The sequence below is a fragment of the Bombus terrestris genome, chromosome 11 (genome assembly GCF_910591885.1).
Source record: "Bombus terrestris chromosome 11, iyBomTerr1.2, whole genome shotgun sequence".
In the NCBI taxonomy this organism is placed as follows: domain Eukaryota; kingdom Metazoa; phylum Arthropoda; class Insecta; order Hymenoptera; family Apidae; genus Bombus; species Bombus terrestris.
Window position 1 is genome coordinate 10,520,990 of NC_063279.1, and position 19,394 is coordinate 10,540,383.

A 19,394-nucleotide genomic window follows, 5' to 3' on the forward strand; every position below is an offset into this window, starting at 1 on the left:
TCGTTATCTTCCTTTTACTTCGAGATTCTGTTAACATCCAATATTCTGCTTATTATTTTTGATATTATTCTTAAGTAAGTTAATACGATAGTATATGCGAATTTTATCAAAATGTACAAATTCATGGAAAAATAATAATGGAATCACCAGACAACAAATCCAATATGTGTGACTATTAAAAATATAGGAATAATATTTTACTTTTTCATTTAAATATCACTGCTTGCATTAAAATCCGAAATTTATTAGTAAGAATAACATAACAAAAATTTAATTCATTATTCATCTTATATTTTCTCTGAAATTTCTCTAAGATTGATTATTTTTACTATCGTCTTTCTTGATAAATTGATAGAATACTATATAATTTCTTTTTACTAGTAATGGGGATAATGCGAGGTTAGAAAGGAATTCGCAGTAAAATTTAGCTATGAACAGATGTAGGCGAATCGGGTGGCAGTGGAAAAGAGGACGCACGAGCGAGGGTTGAAATTATCGAAGGCAATCAGCTGTTTGTTCTGTTATTAACTCGATCATAAATTCACTACACGATGGTGAATGAATCGCCACGCTCGGCTGTCGTTCTGCCGGCGTTCCTTTATCACCCCTCGTTACACATTCTCCGTTATTCGCAGGGCGTGAACGCGATTTTTATCGGTCATCGACGAGAAGAAAGGATCTCGAAAAGGGGAACCGTGTCCCTTTTCATACACGAAGTTGTACGAAACCCTTATCTGTACTCTGACACTTTCAATTAGTCCGTATCGCTGGCAAACATCACGCTTCTTTTTTTATGGGATGTTCCACCACAATGTTAGGAAATTCAAAAGTATCGTGTACTGAATATCAGGTAATAATAATTATTTTTCCTTCTCATATTTTTGTCAAAATATCTTCTTCAATAAAGTACCAAAAATTCTAAACCAGATATTCCTACCATATTTCGCAATTTTTATGACACTAGTAATTTTAACTAATATCGTTTGATGTTTATAATAAATGTTTTCCTTTTTACTAATTTTAATATAACAATGATATAACAATTTTCCAACAAACCCCAGATAAAGAATAAAGTGATATCTTGAAAAATTTCATAAAAAGTATATCTGAATTAGTGTCATTTGCCCAAAAATCTGACTTTTTCCTGCAAAAGAATTGGGCGAACTTCAAAGGACTTGGGATTGCACATCCCAAAAAGGGAGAAAAAGTGTACGATGGTATGGGGATGTTAAGTGACTTTTCCATGTTCGCTTCTGTCTCGATTTCGATGATAGCAAAGGCACGACAATCGGGGGAGGGAATTTCTCTATCAGTACACGTTCTCTCTCCATTCGTCTCACCTTCCGTTATCGTCTCGGTCGCTCTTCCGTGCTGTGGGGTGGCACGCGACCACTGATTATACCATTCATCGCGCACCGTAGTCCGAAAGAGGGTTGCTAGCGGACTCGTAAACGTCGTAGCACCGTTCTACCCCTTGTTTCTCCCCCTTTCAACCGTGTGCCCACTTTGGTCCCGGCGACTACTACGGCCCTGAATGCTCCCTCATCAATGAAACAATCCGGCTTTCCGGAGCCCCGTCGCCGACGGCTTCTTAATTTCGGGATACCGCGTCTCCCTTTCCAACGAAATCTTCTTCTACATTTTCGATCAATTATCAAGTGTTTGTGTTTGTTTCCGTCATTTTGTTGATTTCGACTATTTTAGTGGATGATTGGACTAAAATAGGACTGCGGACATTTATGCAAATTCGTATTTTTATGAATAAAGAAATGGAATTAAATACGCATTTGTTTCAGATGTTCAGATCAGATGTTATCGCTATTTTACTATTATTTTATAATACTTTAGTATTCTACTTTTTACTATTATTCAGTCTATTTTACTTTGATTACTTTATAGGATATTTTTAGGTATCACGTATATAATGTGCATTTTTGTAGTCTCAAGTATTTAAAAAACGCATGGAAACTCGCAGTCTATCGATCCTGTAACCATTAGCGTGGTTCATCAAATACTTTTATAACTTACTTGAAATGTTCTTAAATTATTCATTCGCTATAAAAGTCTTCCAAATTCGTATCCATATCCCACGTGTCAATTAATCTATAAAAAGATCAATCCATAGGATTTTCAATCACTCTGCCACTGTCCATTCACCATAATAAACGCCGAAATTCATTAAATCGAAACTTTGTTCCAGATATGCTTTCACAAATTAGTCCAACACATATTTAGCCAGTCTGAGCAAATTGTTCTTGACTGGTGCAGAGCGTGGAAAAGAACGTGTGACGGGACAAAGAGCTCGCGAGGCATCATCGTTGCGATTGCTGAAGCGACAACAAAACGGTGGCCCGCGACGTCGAATGGTAAGAGCCACGGTGGGGTGTGCGAACGGCGGGGCGGAGGCATGGGTGCGTCGAAAAGCTCGCTGATTACTCCATTGTCGGACCGGTTGTTTCAGTTAATCGCCACGCCTCGTGGCGTTTTGTTGTCCTTTTATCGCGCCGTTCTGCCGACCAGTTGCCAGCTGCACCCACCCGGATACACGAAGGGGTGCATCCTGGAATTCAAGGAAACGAAGATGCGAGACGTCGCGAAATTCTTTAACGAGTCGCCACCTTGCAACTGTAGTTTGGTAAAAATTGACGGTTAAAAAGAAAGGAAATGCATAAAGGTTGAAACAACATTAATACATTCATTTTTGTGCTTTTCATTGTGGTTCTGTTTGAGTGTTTTAGTGCTTTATGCCATTTTAGGAGTACATATTTTAAGAAACTACGAGAATCGTTTGATATTTGTACATCTAACGGGTAATGACGTATCGGTACAGGTTTCATAATGGTACTGCAGTAATTACACCGTTCAAAATAGTTAGAGAATATTAAACGAATATCATAGTTAGAATACTCAAAGTTGTAGAGTATTTATGATTCTGCATGTATTATAGCTTAACCTTCCCCTACGAAGATTCTCAGTTTTACCGCATCACGCGTACCTTTAATTCATCAACCCCTTTCCATTTTTACCCTTCTAATCAACTTAAACTCACTCTTCGCCCCTATTACCACCAATTTCCATCCATAATTCCAAATCCTTCCTTCGTCACGAAATATCAAATTACATTACAAATTAAACAGATAGTCGACAAGGTTGCTACAATTTGTTCCATCGATAACGTCGATTAAAATATTTGGCAATGCAAGATAAACGAAGCACTTTGTATAGCAATGTTATAGTAATGCACATAATAAATACATTATTATTATAACTTTTGTTTTCATGAACAAAGACCTGGATGAAATTTCTGCAAGAGCCTAATATTTTCTAACGGTGGGAGGTATCGTTTCCTGGCCGATGAAGAGGAACTACGCTTTGTACAGGCGAGCCAGTCTCGCAAGAATCGAAAAGATAAAAGAGAGAGCCGCGAAAGGGCGTTCCCCGTAAACGAGACTCGATTGTCCGTATCGCGCGTACGAACGTTCCTCGAGGCCCCGTAAAATCGAATTCCACTTTGTTTGGCCGAATATATACGCGGCATTCGGTATTCAGCGAGCGGCCGCTCGGCCAGGCGTCGCCGTATCAAAATAGAGCGCGCTACAATAACTTATTCGGCCGAACAAAATCCTGTGGAAGGGTAGTATTTTATGGAGTCCCGTTCGAGTTACATACGATGAATACATCGACCGGTGGCGGGGACCGGCCTCGTCGTATGTGACTCGAATGTATCATAAACGCGGCTAAGGGGTGAGCCACCCCCGTACGCCGACTCTCACGTATACTAATCTCAGCAGTTTGGTTTAGAACCGATTCTTCCAGGATCTTCGGATATCCTACACGTTCGTATATCGAGTCTCATTTCTTACCATTTTGACCACCGATGACAATGGTTAGTTATTTGTGTTCGTTGAATGCGAATCCTCTTGGGAGGTCCTCTTTAAAGCAGATCGACTTCGTCATGTGTTGCTTCTAGATTGAGGACTCATAAAAATATGATCTTAGGTTGTATACAATTGACGGAATGTTTAATTTGAGAAAACTATGGGTAAAATTAAGTAGTGTTTAACAAAGGAGATCTGTATGCTTTCGAATGTTAGAGCAGTATATGTAATTACTATTGCTAGAATATATCTGTACAATTATTTTTCGAGTATTATTTTCTGTACTTCTGTACCAATTTTCTCTTTCTGTGAAAAAATGCATTTGTTCCCATTGAGTCTCTTAATTAATTATATATGAAAATTACGTATAGATATAAGAGTCAACTAATGCAAAGTCTACGTATGTGGTAAAAGTTCATATTCTGTCTTTGGCTACTGTCTTTCGGAAATACTAGATTTAAGATTCTTGATATTTGTATTTTAGATTCGACTAGCTTACCTTATCACAAAGAAAACATAAAAATTCCTATCTCGATGCCTTTCAATCCTCATCCATAGCTTTATCGCCTACCTCAACCTACCTATGTATATATATCGCTTACCTGAAAATCTAGCTCACCTGTCCTCTATACCTACAGACAAATTTAACCATCGCTATCAGTTTCTTCTTCGCATTACGTTATATCAGTGAAAGAAGAAAGCATAATTCCGTTTTTCTTTAAAAGAAGCTTCACGCTCACAGCCGTCTTATCTTCAGGGCCAACTGCGCGTCCCCTTTTCAAGGTGATTCCACGAGTCACAAAATTCTATTCACGCAGACCTCACCCGGTTTCACTGACTAACACTTCTACTGGCAACGTTCACGGGTGATAGATAACCGGCGGGATACGTGAAACGGAACGCGTATCGTGCCGGTGGATTATCAATCATAATCGGAAAATAATTATCCGCGGCCGACGAGTTCCGTGCTAGTTGGACGAATGGAAGGCCGGCTTGTCCGGGTGGTAAAACGGCACCTGAATCGCCGCTAATTGTGAGGAATGGTCCCGCGTCGAGCGGTGCCGATCACTGATTCGACAGACGATATATACGTGTGTGCACGCGCTTCGGGTAAGCTGGTTCGACATTAGACATTGAGAAGATGCTCTTCGAAGCCGATACTTTGCGAGCTTCGTACGATACGATGCAGCCAGTTGCGTAGAATGTGGGAAAATGTGGAGAACTCTGATCATTTTATAGTTGAGAAATTTGAAATGTTGGATAGCGAAGAATTTTTCGTTAAAAATCGTCTCGATGATTATTCAGTTTCTTAGACATTTTATGTTCAACTATCGTGACATTTTATATTAGCCCCTGTTTTGTATTAAGTATTTTTAAGTTGCTTCCATCTACAGCCGCTTATTCATATTCTGAAATGTTTAATATCGCGGAATTTTTAATTACAAATAGGTTTGGTGATACTGTTACGTTTCTGTTAAGTATATATTTTACTGTTATCTTTTTTCTACAACTACAACCAAGCTGTCGCTTCTCACACCGATATAACCTACTATTAGATTATCTCGAAATCCAACTTATCTCCTACTTCAACTATTAACCTACACATGTATTTCCATTTCCTTATAATAGTTATCTAACAAACTACCAATCAATCCTCAGCATATAATTGTCTCGAGTCCTTCCACATCAAATCATCCTCTCCCACCTGTACCAAATTATTTCTTCTAAAACCAAAACTAACCCGTCACTCGCCACACCATTCACAATTAATCCTCTATACGTTCCATCAGCCTTCTCCAAACATTACCATCTTTCACGTCTCCTTCCATCAACGTCCTCCGCGAAACGTCGAAACTCTGCGCTCCTCGGCTGTCGCAGCCTACAATAACGTCTCGTTACCGCGACTCGAATCCTGGTAGAATCCGTCGGCAGAATCGAATTCCTTGCTCTTGGTCGAGGTGTGTCGAGGAACGTGTGTCGAGGAACGTGTGTCGAGGAACGCCGGCGGCCACGCGCTCACGCCATTGTGAGCTTGGTGGGCGACAACGCGGCAAGGAGGGCCGCTAGCTTGGAAAATAAACGACACAACGCGGACGAGGGAACGATTAAACGTCCGTCCGATGTCCATCAATATCGACGCGGGGCCTACGGAGACGTTCGACGAGATTGGCGAAGGTTTTGCACGCGACCGGCAAAGATATCCGCGCGCCAATACCGGACAATGCTGGACTGTCGGCATTATGGGGGACATTGTCGTGGGCTTGATATGAGCCCTGTTGCCTCGGGTATACAAGCTGCAATATCGTGGCCATCTCTACCCCCAAGCCCCCGCCTCCTCCTTTCCTTTTCGTGTCTCGCCCCTTTTGCCAAGGCTAGAGATGCAGCCTCGGTTGCTTGGTAAAAGAACGAACTTGTTTCTCGAGAGGATGATTTTCTTGTCAAGAAAGCATGTTTCTTGGCGGTTGGTAAAAGATTTGGTACTTTTGTGGAAATTGAAAGTAAAGGTTTTACCGATTAATGTTTCTAATGGGAAGTTTCTTTGGTTGATTTGATGGATAATGGAAAGTGTTTTTTATTTTTGTTGTATTATTTTCTTTTTTTTGGACTGATTGTTAAAGTGAAATCGTTTGTACATTTATATGCTTTAAAAGCAAAATTGATCAATTCACTTTTTGTAAATTCTTCAGTTTCTTTATCTGGATAGTTACATGATTACCGTTTAATTAACAACAAATGTATAATAGCACGGTATAGTCGAACTTAAAATTATACATAAGCAAAACGTTATTATAATTATAAAAGTACTAATTTTATTGTTTTCTGTTTATATCTCGTCTTATATGTATATCTATTTGTTCTCGACTATAAGTGAAATATACATTTTTCATAGACACGATTATTGTAACAATTAAACTAGATTTGTGTATGCTACAACAGAAGAACAGGGGAAAACCGACGAAGAATTCTGCGATAGACTGAGTGAACAAAATTTGCATAAATTAATTAAATCTTCAAATTGTAATCCATAAATTTTTAGGATACTTGTAATATTAATTTGCTTTCGTTAATTCCACCCTGTTCGTTTAAAATTGATCGATTGATTGGCTCTATCGCCAATGTTTGAGTATATAGATTGGTTGCGAATAATTGTTCGATGCAAATCTTTTTGCAGGGGCGTGTGAATAAGCCCTTTATCTACGTGACCCTGTACACACATTATGTACCAGGTAGAAGTGGTTGTCTGTGACTGGTTTGTCGCGACAACGGCCCTTTTTCCAATTATCGATTCGAATCGGCCCTTTCCTTTCTGACTTCTGTGCACAGCTAAAAAAGGATCCACAATACCCGAAAATGTACATTACATTCACGCGGATCGTCCCTTGGTTAGCCACAGCACAATAAAATCGAAATTAAACCCGTGATACATTGTCCCCGGTTTAAAACGATACGCATTTTCCGCGATTGGAGGAATTCAATGGGAGGGTGGTTGAATGGCCAATTAAATCGAAAAAAAACTCGGCATTTCGGTCGAAACACTGACATTTCTTTCTGTGGCGTTCCTTTTCATTCGATTCGAGCGTTTCCAAGCGTTTATGATTTATTTTGATTACTATTTTTCTCCCTTTTTTTTAAAGCTTTATAAAATATTACAAAAATCACTTGACAACAGTAAGAGAATATTGCATTGGTAAGAAGATTTGAACATTACTTTTGTACGAACAAGAGATTTTATAAGGAAGAAATGCTTCTATTGTTACGGGAAGAAAAATATAGAAAATGTATTCGAATATTTTTCCATTGTTTCATATTTTAATAAATAAACTTTTCTTATGAAATCTCAAAAAATTTGGAGCAAATGGAACATTTCCATTTTTATAGGAAAAGTATAGGAAATGTATGAATATAGGAATTTTTTACAATTGTTTCTCATTGAAATAAACACTGTTTTCTTGTGAAAATTTCAAACTATTCGAAGCAACGCGAATAATGATGATCACGTAGGAACTTCTGAAAATTCTTCCATCCGCGTTCTCTGTCCCATAATCGTCATTTCTTCCCTTCGGCTTGGTCTTGTGTAATCGATTTGCGGAAGTGCCGATAAGTAAAACGTTATCGCGAGTCCTTCTGTGGGAAAGATAAACGGTCGACCAGCTTGTCTTTCTTTCTTATAAAAAGAACCGAGGTAAAGGACGATCGACGAACCATGGCGTTATTTCCGTGAACACGTTTCGATCGCGTTCTTTATATAAACTTATAATGTTTTTCGAACAGACTCATTTTCTAAGAGACTTTAGAGTTTCTGCTTCTTGTTTTTAAAATAATACCGAACTATTCGGTTTCTTATATAGAAAATTAATCAATTAATATTTGAAATTAATATTGATAAATGATATTAAAATTACAAATGTAAAGTTTGACAATTTAATTACGAATTTTCTAATTAAATCTTCCTATACTTTACCTAAGAAAATGTTGTACGATTCTAATACAATTTGCACTATAATTCAATTATACAAGGTATTCGTGGAACAATTAATAATGATCTTTCGAAAAGGAGACTTTCTTGTATTCAATGGAATTAGTAGATTATATCAAATGATATAAAACGTAGTAAGGACTTCATTTAATTTCGTGATGGTATTTTATCATCTCAATGATCCTCAATTTGTTCAAATAAAAGAACCAAATAAAGGATGAACAATTGCATCTCACGCAGCTTGTTTTCACATTCAAACAAGAATCCTACATATAATTGAAGAAGGAAATAATTGATCATCGTGGTAACGTTGCATGATAAAGTGGTCGTAGCTTGCTTTCGTTCCCAACATCACTCGTACTATCGAATTACCGACTTTCTCGATTATTAGAACTTCATTAAACGAAACATGACCGTTCATTAGGGCTATTAGTTTCAAATAACCTTCGAAAGGTTCGAAAGGTGGATTTTTGATTCGTCAGCCAAGGGCATTGTTAATAGCGGCGAACACGGTAACGGATCCTGAATGCTCGCAAACGAGAAAGATCTTTAATATTAGTTAGTAGAAGCGGAAGGGTAAACAATCGATTTAACAACCGTAGTTCGACCGCCAATCGTGATCGAGTTCAGCCAACGTGTGAAAGGGTGAAAAAGCGTGCGCAACTTTTTCCTGTCAGAACTATCCGTTATCCTTCGTCAGTCTGACAATCGAAAAATGAAAGTTACATAAAAGTAGTGACTCTTAAACGCGTGCAAGCCGGGGATGAAATAGTGGGGTGGAGCGCAAATGAACGCAATCAACATTTTGCTACGCTTTCCACGCTGTGCTATTCCGTATCTTATTTTACTCGTTTTTACCTCGAGCAGCTTAAGATTAGGTGATTAGATATATTCATGTAAGATGAAATTGTTAATTTGTATAAATTCTTTTTCTTTTTTTTTGGTGCAATGATTCTCTTTAACGATAATATTGAATTGATCATAGGTATGGTTGATGTTATCTATCGAGCTAGAAAATGAATTTTGTGCTTGTTTAATGTCAATGTTGGCGATTAGTATTCTTGCGAAGATTACGTGTAATTGCTCTGTTTTGTAATAGGATAAAGTAAATTAATCGCTTTGTAATTGGCGAAACAATTTTCATGTGGTTTATATTTGAAAATAGACAGCTTGACTGGTTGTTAGCGACCTGATAAACAATGTTAATATTCTCAATTATAATTACCGTAATTCGTGTATATTACTGGAAGTTATTTTGTTGTTTATTTTATTATTCTCATACGTATCTGTATAATACTTCGTGTTTGACTCGCATGATCCTATCATAGAATTTCGGTTTCAAGATCAAATCGATATGGGATCGGTCAAAGTTTGATATATTGAAGTGTAAAATTGTCCTTCTATAAAAGACTCGAAATGTGACTTATCTCTGTAGAGGTTTATGTGTAGAGGATGGTTGGTCGGTGAGGTTTAATGGACGAGATTGCACGTTGTTGAAACCGTCGAATATATTTAAAATGATAAATTAGTATGCAGGTAATGTTCGCAAAGACGCTCGTACTAACCGATTCGCTAAGACAGTGTATAAGTCGTAAAATAGGATCGCTAATGACTCGTTAATTACATCGCTGATAATTCGTTGATAACTGGTTGATAACTGATCGACAACTGATTGTAACTCATGTGCCGCTACATCTCTTTCATATGTGGCCATTATTTGTTTCATTTATGATAATTATAAACAAAGAATTCTTCTCTCAGAAGGTTTCAGAGACTTCCGGATGCAATTATCGCGATCATAGATTGTAATAAGACAGATTCTACTACTTTAGCTTAAGCATTATCGTAAGTTAAGGTCTCCCGGGGATAACGGAAATGGAGCTGTCGTAGACGTTCGCTTTCGCGCGTTCTTCGGTAGTTAATTGCGGGCCGCCTTATTCCGCAGATTGCTGAACGATTCATGAATACCATTTTCATTTTTCGAATTCATCGTGTAAATTATGGAAATAATCCCCGTTATAATTGCCTATAAAATCGTCACTATTCTATAATCACTGGTAGAACTGCGTTAAACGCATTTATAATTCCGTCGCGATCAAAATCAGCCTCATCGATTGCTGTAAATTATCGCGCGACATTATCGCCTAAACTCTATATATTCCACGTAAATCGTGTAATAACCGTATCACGATTGATGATACCCTTATTTTCGTTAGAATATTTTTACGAAATGAATGCTCTCTTCCTTAACTGAAACTTATTTTAAAACGAAAGGTTTTTATCCAGATCGAATTGTATTAAATTTATTGTTTCGAGATAAATAATATCAATGGATACGATTTATTTGAAAATTAAAATTATCCAGCAAAGTAGAAACAATCTGAATCGATACACTTCATTCATTTCATATTATGTTAGGAATCTTCATTCGCTTTTCCAGCAGAAGAAATTGTCTGATTCGAATAATAATTAAAGTCCATTTACCATTCAACAGCCACTTCTTAATCAACGTTAACCTGTAAATGAACTCTTAAGTAGACATCTTCGAAGCAGTATCTTTACTAGAAGGGCCACTTGTACGCCAGATAATACGATAATCTTCGGAAGAGCCAATTTTCACTGAGCTCCGTGGAATATAATGCAATAATATAAAATTGTCTCCGCGTATTCTGGAAAAAGGAAGTCCCGCGGATAACGCGGCCGGCTTACCGCCGGGGCAAAGGAACGCGTTATTCTCGAAGAATGAAAGGCACGGGATTCCGACGAGAATCGAGCAAAGAAGATTTGCCGAAAGATTTGCCGAATTGACGTGACGGCAGCTAGACCGACACAGAGGATAGAATGGAAAAGAATAATGAAGACGACGAGAACGAGGGTAAATTTCAAATCCGTGATACTACTCTCTTGATAGAAGAATTGTGAATGGGACGTTATAATTTTCAAGTGTTTCAATTATCACAGACATCGAAATCTGAGTCTTTCGAAAACCAAATCGATTCCTACTTTTCGTATATTTCTCCATTTCATTACGTGGCTAGATGATGGATACGCTACCTGTAGAATTAAAAAATTTTAAGAAAGAAATCAGCTTAGAATTCTATTACTTTGAAAAGCTTTTTCTATGTATGGTGTTAATCTTAAATTAATATTAGGCTGTCCGAAAAGTTTCTTTCCTTTCATAAGGTGATAATAGATGAACATCAATTTCTGTTTTATATTATTTTATTAAATTAGGTGTGATCTATTTCGTTCTATTTCTATTATTGTTCAGTGCATAATTCAATAAATTAATATAAAACAAAAAACATTGTGCGTCTATTATTTCCTTATAAAACGAAAGGAACTTTTCGGACAACCCAATACTAAAACTTACACGGGAGATTTAGTGTACGTATAATTAACACTGAGACGATGATTTCAAATTTTTACCAGCTAATGTATATTATTTAATAATGATGTTTGTTTAAATTGAACACGTCAAAATTCAATCAAAGATCCAAAAAGCTTTCTTTCTAAATTGACGTTCGAAAATATCACGTGTGAGGAAATAGGTGAAAGACTGACTCGGACAAAACAGAATTGTTGGTAAGAGCTTGAACTGTTTTTCCACCCATTTTTATTTTGCCAAATTGGCGAGGATTTGAATCGAGCTTGGGAAATAACGGAGAAAAAAGGGAGGAATGTGTTGAAGGCGCGAAGAAAGACACGGGGACTGCTACTACGGTGGTAGATAAAGTTGCCACATCGAATAGGAGGAACTAGCTGCGCATAAATGTCTGGATGGATCGCGACTGTGGCAGCCGCGTAGCCGAATGCGGAAATGAAGCAAATCGCTAGATACGATGCAGGAACATTAGAGTCGTTATCTAGAAGCGGACCTTCAGAAATTACTAGATATTCATTTATGGTTGCTATGCTCTTACGAGTGATTGCTCTTCGTTTTGGAAATTAGTTGCTTTGTCGTAGACATTTTTCGTCTCTTGGGTAGAGAACTATGTTTTTCATATGTATATTCTGATAATGATTTCTGAACTCTGAGTGTTCGTACGTGTATTTAAAATTTAAATGTTTAAAAATGCAGATAATATGTAAAATTATATGAAACACCTAAGAAAAGTATATTTTAGTTACGTAGAATAGTAGAACAGTAGACGAAACAAATTTCTGTTTAGGTTTCGCTTCTTTAACTTTATGAGGATCAAATTATTTTTAAGCTACAGAATAAATATTTTTCTGTCAATTATTAATAATTAAACAACAATTAAATATTAAACAACACCTTTTTTTGGATGTATGAAGAAAATAAATACTTTCATCATTTAGTTAATTAATAATTTCTTAATAAGTTACTAAAATACAATGAAATGTAAACGATCAACCTCTTAGAGAGAATCAAGCTCCTGCCCTTCCTGTTACCTTATTCTTCTGTTACTCAGAAGTACATATTTCTGTAATGTTGCGTTCTTTTTCTGTAATCAATGCTCTGCAGTTTTCTGACAGAAATTGGCCTTATTGACTGGAAAGCCTCTATAATACCGACAAACGAAAAATTACCGACATATGTAAGTACAAAGGTTCAAGTCTATATTGCGAGCTCGCTTGCGCGCGCGCTGGGTGTTCCTTATATGTATATGTATACAAAGTGATATATCCTTGACAAGATTAGTCGTAAGGTAACGATCTTTGTCGATGTCATAAAGAATGATCTTTTTGTTATAATATAATCAAATTTAATAATTCTGTAATTTTTATTATAAATTTACACCTACAACAATTTATTACGATAATGACTTTTATAAATTTTATATTTTTTACCAGCTAAGACTAAGTTTACGTTTCTCTGGCTTAGAGCTATGTTGAACTAATATTAAATGCCTATTTATGATAAAAATAATTAGATTACAACATCCAAACATCAAATTGACCAATGATTATAAATGTTCATCCATCATTTACATACATATATAATATTCTCATTTATAAAAATTAAAGATTTTCTGGAATTCTTTTGTAAGATTTTGCATTTTTAGTAACCGCCATAACATTTTATAGATGGTCGTAAACTTGGTTAACTTAATTCTAACCATATAGCATTCTCCAATGATTATTTATTAAATACATAAATCTAATATATTTTCATGCTCTGTTTTATTTTTTGATATAGAATTAAGTTAAAGTATTGTTATAGTTCAATTATTAATTTAATTACCTACGTTCTTTTATTTATTAATCTATGGTTTGAATTGAATATGCGATAGAATTTCGTTTATTTGAACATCGCGAGACAACTAATGCATATAATCTGATATGCACATAATAATAACTTACAAATTTCCTTTATACTTACGATTTCTCGCCTACATAATAATGACCCACATTTAAATCAATGAATTCAATCGTCACAACTTTCTAAAACTTTGTTTAAATAAACAATGCACGTTCAGACAGAATAATCGCATTCGACGTGACGTTATAAATTGTAGAGGGCGTAATCAAATTTCTGAATGGTATTACAGAATATGTGCTAAGATACACCATAAAATGCCAGGTTTTTATCACTTCGACAATTGAGTTGAATACAATTTCAATATTCGCCACAGTAAATCACAGAGGGCGTAAGGAACACTTTAACCTTTGTGAAATTGATATTTTAGAATATGAGATACAAAATTTCATATATATATATAATATTAGTGTCTATCCTGAATTTATTCAATGCTCACATTTAAATAACAGATCTAATATGTTTACAAATTGCTATTTTCCACTGTAGGAATCTTCTTTACGGACTGTTATCTACTATTATCGACAGATCTAGTAAATCCACATTTATCAACAACAAATAAAAACATCGAGAAAAGAATAGTATCCCTATGAATTACAGCTAAATGAAAAATATATATAAATAAATCAATTTTCAAATAACAGCATCGTTTAAAAAACAGCGGATAACAATAAATAGATACACTATTCAAAGCAACTCAACAAATTCCATTCAAATGCCAAAAAGGACTTCCGTCCAGCTTATAAAAAAAGAAAATTGCTATGTTGAATAAATTCTGTATCAAAGCAAAACAGTACGAACAAGCAAAGGGATAAAGGTAGAAGCATCGGGGGTTAAAAGTTAAAACAAAGATACAACGTCGATAAAAACGCAAGCACGAGCGCGACGCGATCGCGAATAATAAAAAAAAAAAAAGAAGGAAGAAAAGCTAAAAAGAGCGGATCGAAACTCGCGACATCGTTCGCGCATTAATTGTAATACCACAATCGCGTCAATTTACGACATAACGAGTCGGCTGCGTTTCACAAATTGCACGAATTAAAGGGTGCGCATGATGGAGTCGCCTGTTCGAAAGTCGAATGCCGCGTATTTTATTTTTCCTTTTTTCCGTTTCGAACGGGCCAGACCACCGTGTCAGTGTGCCGACGTGCTTAATTGGCTCGTTATATTAATTGAATTTCATTATACGCCCGGCAGACAATCACTCGACGTTGGTCTGACTAACGTCGGATTAAACGGACGTTCGCGCGAACTCGCGCACGCACGCACGCACGCACGCACGCACGCACGCACGAACGGACGCCGAAAACGTTTCACGGCCGTTTGTCGACGCGGCGATTCAAAAAACGCAGATAATTCAACCGGTATAAAACGGCGCAGATTGCTCTGAAAATATTTTGCCGACCGAAACAACGTTTCGCCTGCGGGATTTCACGTCGAGATTCAGCCGCTAATTAAAAACGATTTCGAACACCATGACCAGGATACGGATCGCCGATGGTGCAATCGTTTCGATTTGCTCGTTGACGCTGACACTCTCGCTCTTTTCGCTCGGCTTTCACGTTTACTGGTGTATAGTAATGTGTTGGTGTATATACGTACTGTGTTTCACTTTTATTAACGTAAGATGATGTTATAAAGTATATGCGATTAATGGTCAAATTTCTGATACTTAATGTTAGGATGTGTCTTTGTGTTTCGCGTACTTTTAAAGAGTGTTATACGAATTAAACATTTATGTGCGTAATGCCTATTCCGAGCTGTCGTCCTAAAGAAGAAAAATTCCGAGGACCAAAATGCATAAATACGTTCGTGAAGATCTATACATATACATATATATATGAGGAAATGATATGAATGTGTGCAGAGGCGAACGATGTATGTATGCGCGCTTGATATATATCGTTTCGCGGAATGAAGAGACAAAGGAAGATACGAAAATGAAAAACGAATCCGAGATTGGTGACGATTGGTGAAAAGAAACAAAGACAGTAGCATCGCTCTTCGAAAATTCCATCCCTTTTTGTCGTAAAATTATTTATACTTTCATATCCGTGTCTATAATATCACAATGTGCCACAAAACGTTCGTAGAACATTCTTATTACTGTGCTTTATATTTCAACAGTGTACGTAAACTATTTTCATTGCTCCGATGTATTCGTGAAAATGACGACTCGTCCGATTCAGAACGCACATGCATTGTAACAATGACCTTACAACAAACTTCCGTATCATACGATCCTGGCCAAAATACTCCGATATTCTGTTTTACAACGCGTCGAAGTGTGAACGGTATTTTCCCCGGGCTCGAATCCCAAACTATCGTGGAAACGCAGGGGGCTAGGGAGGAACGTGAACGCGCGTGAACTGCGAAAACCGCGGCGCGCCGGCGTTCTCTCTCAATGCAACGTGCCACCTTCGAGCGTTTTCTCGAAATTGATTTATGCCCCTGACAGCCGACGCGGCCATTGTGCGCGGCTGGCCTGTGTCGTTGTCCATTCAAACAAATTGACCACCGGCGGACCGGCCGCGCGCATTGTCGCTCCATTGAACAATCCGCGGGGCGAAAAGGGAGAAAAATGGCGATGCGCCTCGGCCAGATGCGGGAAAAAGTCGCAGTCAGCCTGGGCAAAGGTCGCCCCGTGGGTCCGTTGCCAGATTGTCTCTGTCTTATGATGGATCTTTTCGTTGGAACAGCTCGTAAATCTCTGATACCGGGTCAAGTTTCGCCTCCCTATAGATAACTTACGGTGACATTTGTTTAGGGATGATTCGACATTATCTTTACCATGTATTTGAGTTTACTTAGTCTGACGTTGTGATCGGACATTGATTATGAGAATAATAATAGGATGAAATTCGTTGGGACAGTTGAGTTTATTGGATTTTGAAACTTCCGAGGAATCGTTCATTTTTTATTCCTCGTTGCTATTATTGTACTTTCTACTGTACGATTTGTAGCCAGCGGCAATGGCACTTGGTACGTTTGCACTGTGTTACGCGATTGACACGATCGTAGAAATATTTGTAAATAAAATTTGTTCAGACGATAGAAATTATCGAATTCTGATAAATCCGTGAGATTTGTCAAGTTCGTAAATTCTATGATTCTACTAGATGCGGGTGGTCGCGAGATCGTGTTACATAAAATTCGATAGAACAACAGTAATTTATTCTCCTATTGATATTATATATAATTTTCATACTTCGTTACTTGTACCTTATTTTTGCAGTAACGACAAAAGGATTACACGAAAGCAAGCAAAAGGTACCATTCGAAATAAAAAAGGATGCTCATTCTCGGACACACTAACAAGAATACAGGCGCTTTCGTTCGATTTCGAGCGACGAACCGCAGGAATCGCGTCCAATTCTCGCTCTTAATTAGCGGAACGTTATTAAAACCGACATGACGCGGCAGCACGTGTTTTTTTTTTCCCAGTGTCGACGTCGGTTGTCCACCATTCTGTTCCAAACGAGCGGCCCTGGAACGGCAGTTTTTGTCTCTCGGTTGTGAGGAACGCGGTTCCAGGGGCCAGTTCGAGCCAGGTCTCCGATTGGACGGCGCAGCTGACGGAAACAAAAAGAAAACTGGCCGATGCCGACCGCCCAGCGCGGCCAAACGACGTGCGCCAAAGTGATTCTCCTTGCACGTGGCCGCTAGTCGCCATATTGGTCTCTTATAGCATAATTTTCGACTGATTAAAAGAAACGCTTACTTGCTCGTTAGTGTCAGTTCGTTCGACCATGAAACCGTTGCATGGCGTAATTTTCACTTTTCTTTCCACGTTCGCTAAATGTATAAAAATAGACTCATTCTTGCGTAACTACACCATCGGCCGTGAGTATTAGGACATCTAATTATATTAAATGTAACCATGTCATGGACATTTTAACTCTTCCACGCTTGATGTTGATTATTTGGAATTGCGATATCGTAGATACTTCGTTAAATTATGAATCGAGACAATAAATGTACTTATTTTCGGTAAAACTGATTTCAAATTTTAGTGCATTGTGTCCTCTTTAGAAAAACACCCGAAAAATGTGTTTCTACCGTCGACGTCTTCCAATAAACAAATAGAAATTTCAATTAATTCTGGCATTTTTTATTAGATTACTGCGTTATTTGAAATTGGCGAAGGAAGAGATGTAGGAGCATCTGAATATCATTCTTGTACTGTATTTTCTGTATCAAATAATTCGAGTCTATTATCAGAACGACGATGAAAACTTATGATATTTCTTTTTACTCCTCCTATTTCCTCTGTCCAAAATTTTCTACCTTTCTGCCTTCCTCAACTCGACGAATCCAATATATATATTCCTCCTTGTTCGATTTTTTCGCGTTACACTTCCCGGACGTTTCCTCTTCTTCTGTCCCTTATATTCTTCGTTCCTTTCCATACCCAGTTTTCCACTCCACTCCCATTCCTCCTGTTCACTCCGCCTCTGGTTCTTGCAGCTTCGTATCGGTCCGGCTCTTTCTACCACCGGTTCGCCGGTGACTTCCTCCCTTTCGTCGACGGAGGCCGGCGTCTTTTTCTTTCCCGGGGCTGCTTCAAGAGAGCTCGACAAAAGAACATCGCGGCCAGAGTCAAGATGGCGGGATAGAAGAGAGGGACAGATCTCTGATGGTATAGCGGCGGAGAAACGGCACCTCATGCTCGACTGTCTTTCTTCTCTGTCCCTCTTCCTAGTAACCTTCACCTCCTCCAAGCCGGGCAGCATTGTTGCCACGAGCAGGAGAGACAAAATGAACCCGATTGTTAGTCCGGGAGGCATCATAATGAACGCCCATTCACCGGGAGACACCAAATGAGCTCCTGCGTCTTGTCCCGCGGCTTTGTCCACGATACTTTTAATTCTCTGCTCCCCCTTTGTCTTCCTCCAGAGAAGGCTTCTGGGCTCGACCTGTTATATTCTTTCTTTCTTTCGTCCTTCGCATCCCTGTTAATGCATCCCTCTCTTCGTGTCTCCGCCAACTTTTCTTCGTCCCTTTTGGTTCATACCATTTTTTATCTTTCTTCATTCTCTTCCTTTCTTCTCCTCTTTCTCGTCTCGTCTAGTTCTGCTTTTGGATTCCGTACAGATTCAAGGATTCACGTGTCGTCGTTATTCTTCCCTTTCTTCCTTTGTTATTGATCGTCGACTTAGAACGACGAGTTTATTCGCTCGCTGTTGTTGCTTCTGTTTTGTTAATGCCGCCCTATTTCGCTTCCATTTGCTTCGTGAGCTGTCTGAAATTTTGCGAAGGTTTCGATATCGATAGTGGCAAGCCGTTATTCGTGCTTTCTGTTGGAAACGGTTAGTTGATTGGTTGGGTAATTCTTCGCTGGTTTGTAGGATTTAGAACTTCGAATGAGTTTGATCGGTATAGTAGGAAACGCGAATTTCCTTGTATTTCTAAGGATTCAAAATCTTCTAAGTATCCGTATATTTGTAGACAATCGTTCCTGGGAATTATAAACTTTCGAATTAAATTTTGTGCTTCTTTAAACGCAGCTCCCCTTCGACGTTCCCGATTTCCAATTGGCAAGCTCGCTCAAAGAACGAGACATCCACTGGAACGGATAACAAAATGATGAGAAAGAATACGCATAAGCGTATATGCAAGACAGAGCACGATTACTAATCCGTTGCTTGTAACTCGAACATTGTGGATATCGTTGTTTGTACAGCCGCCTGCTGGCTGCCGCGAGAGTCGACAAGGAGGCGAGAGAAAGTGCAAGAGAGAGGAGAAACCTTCGCGA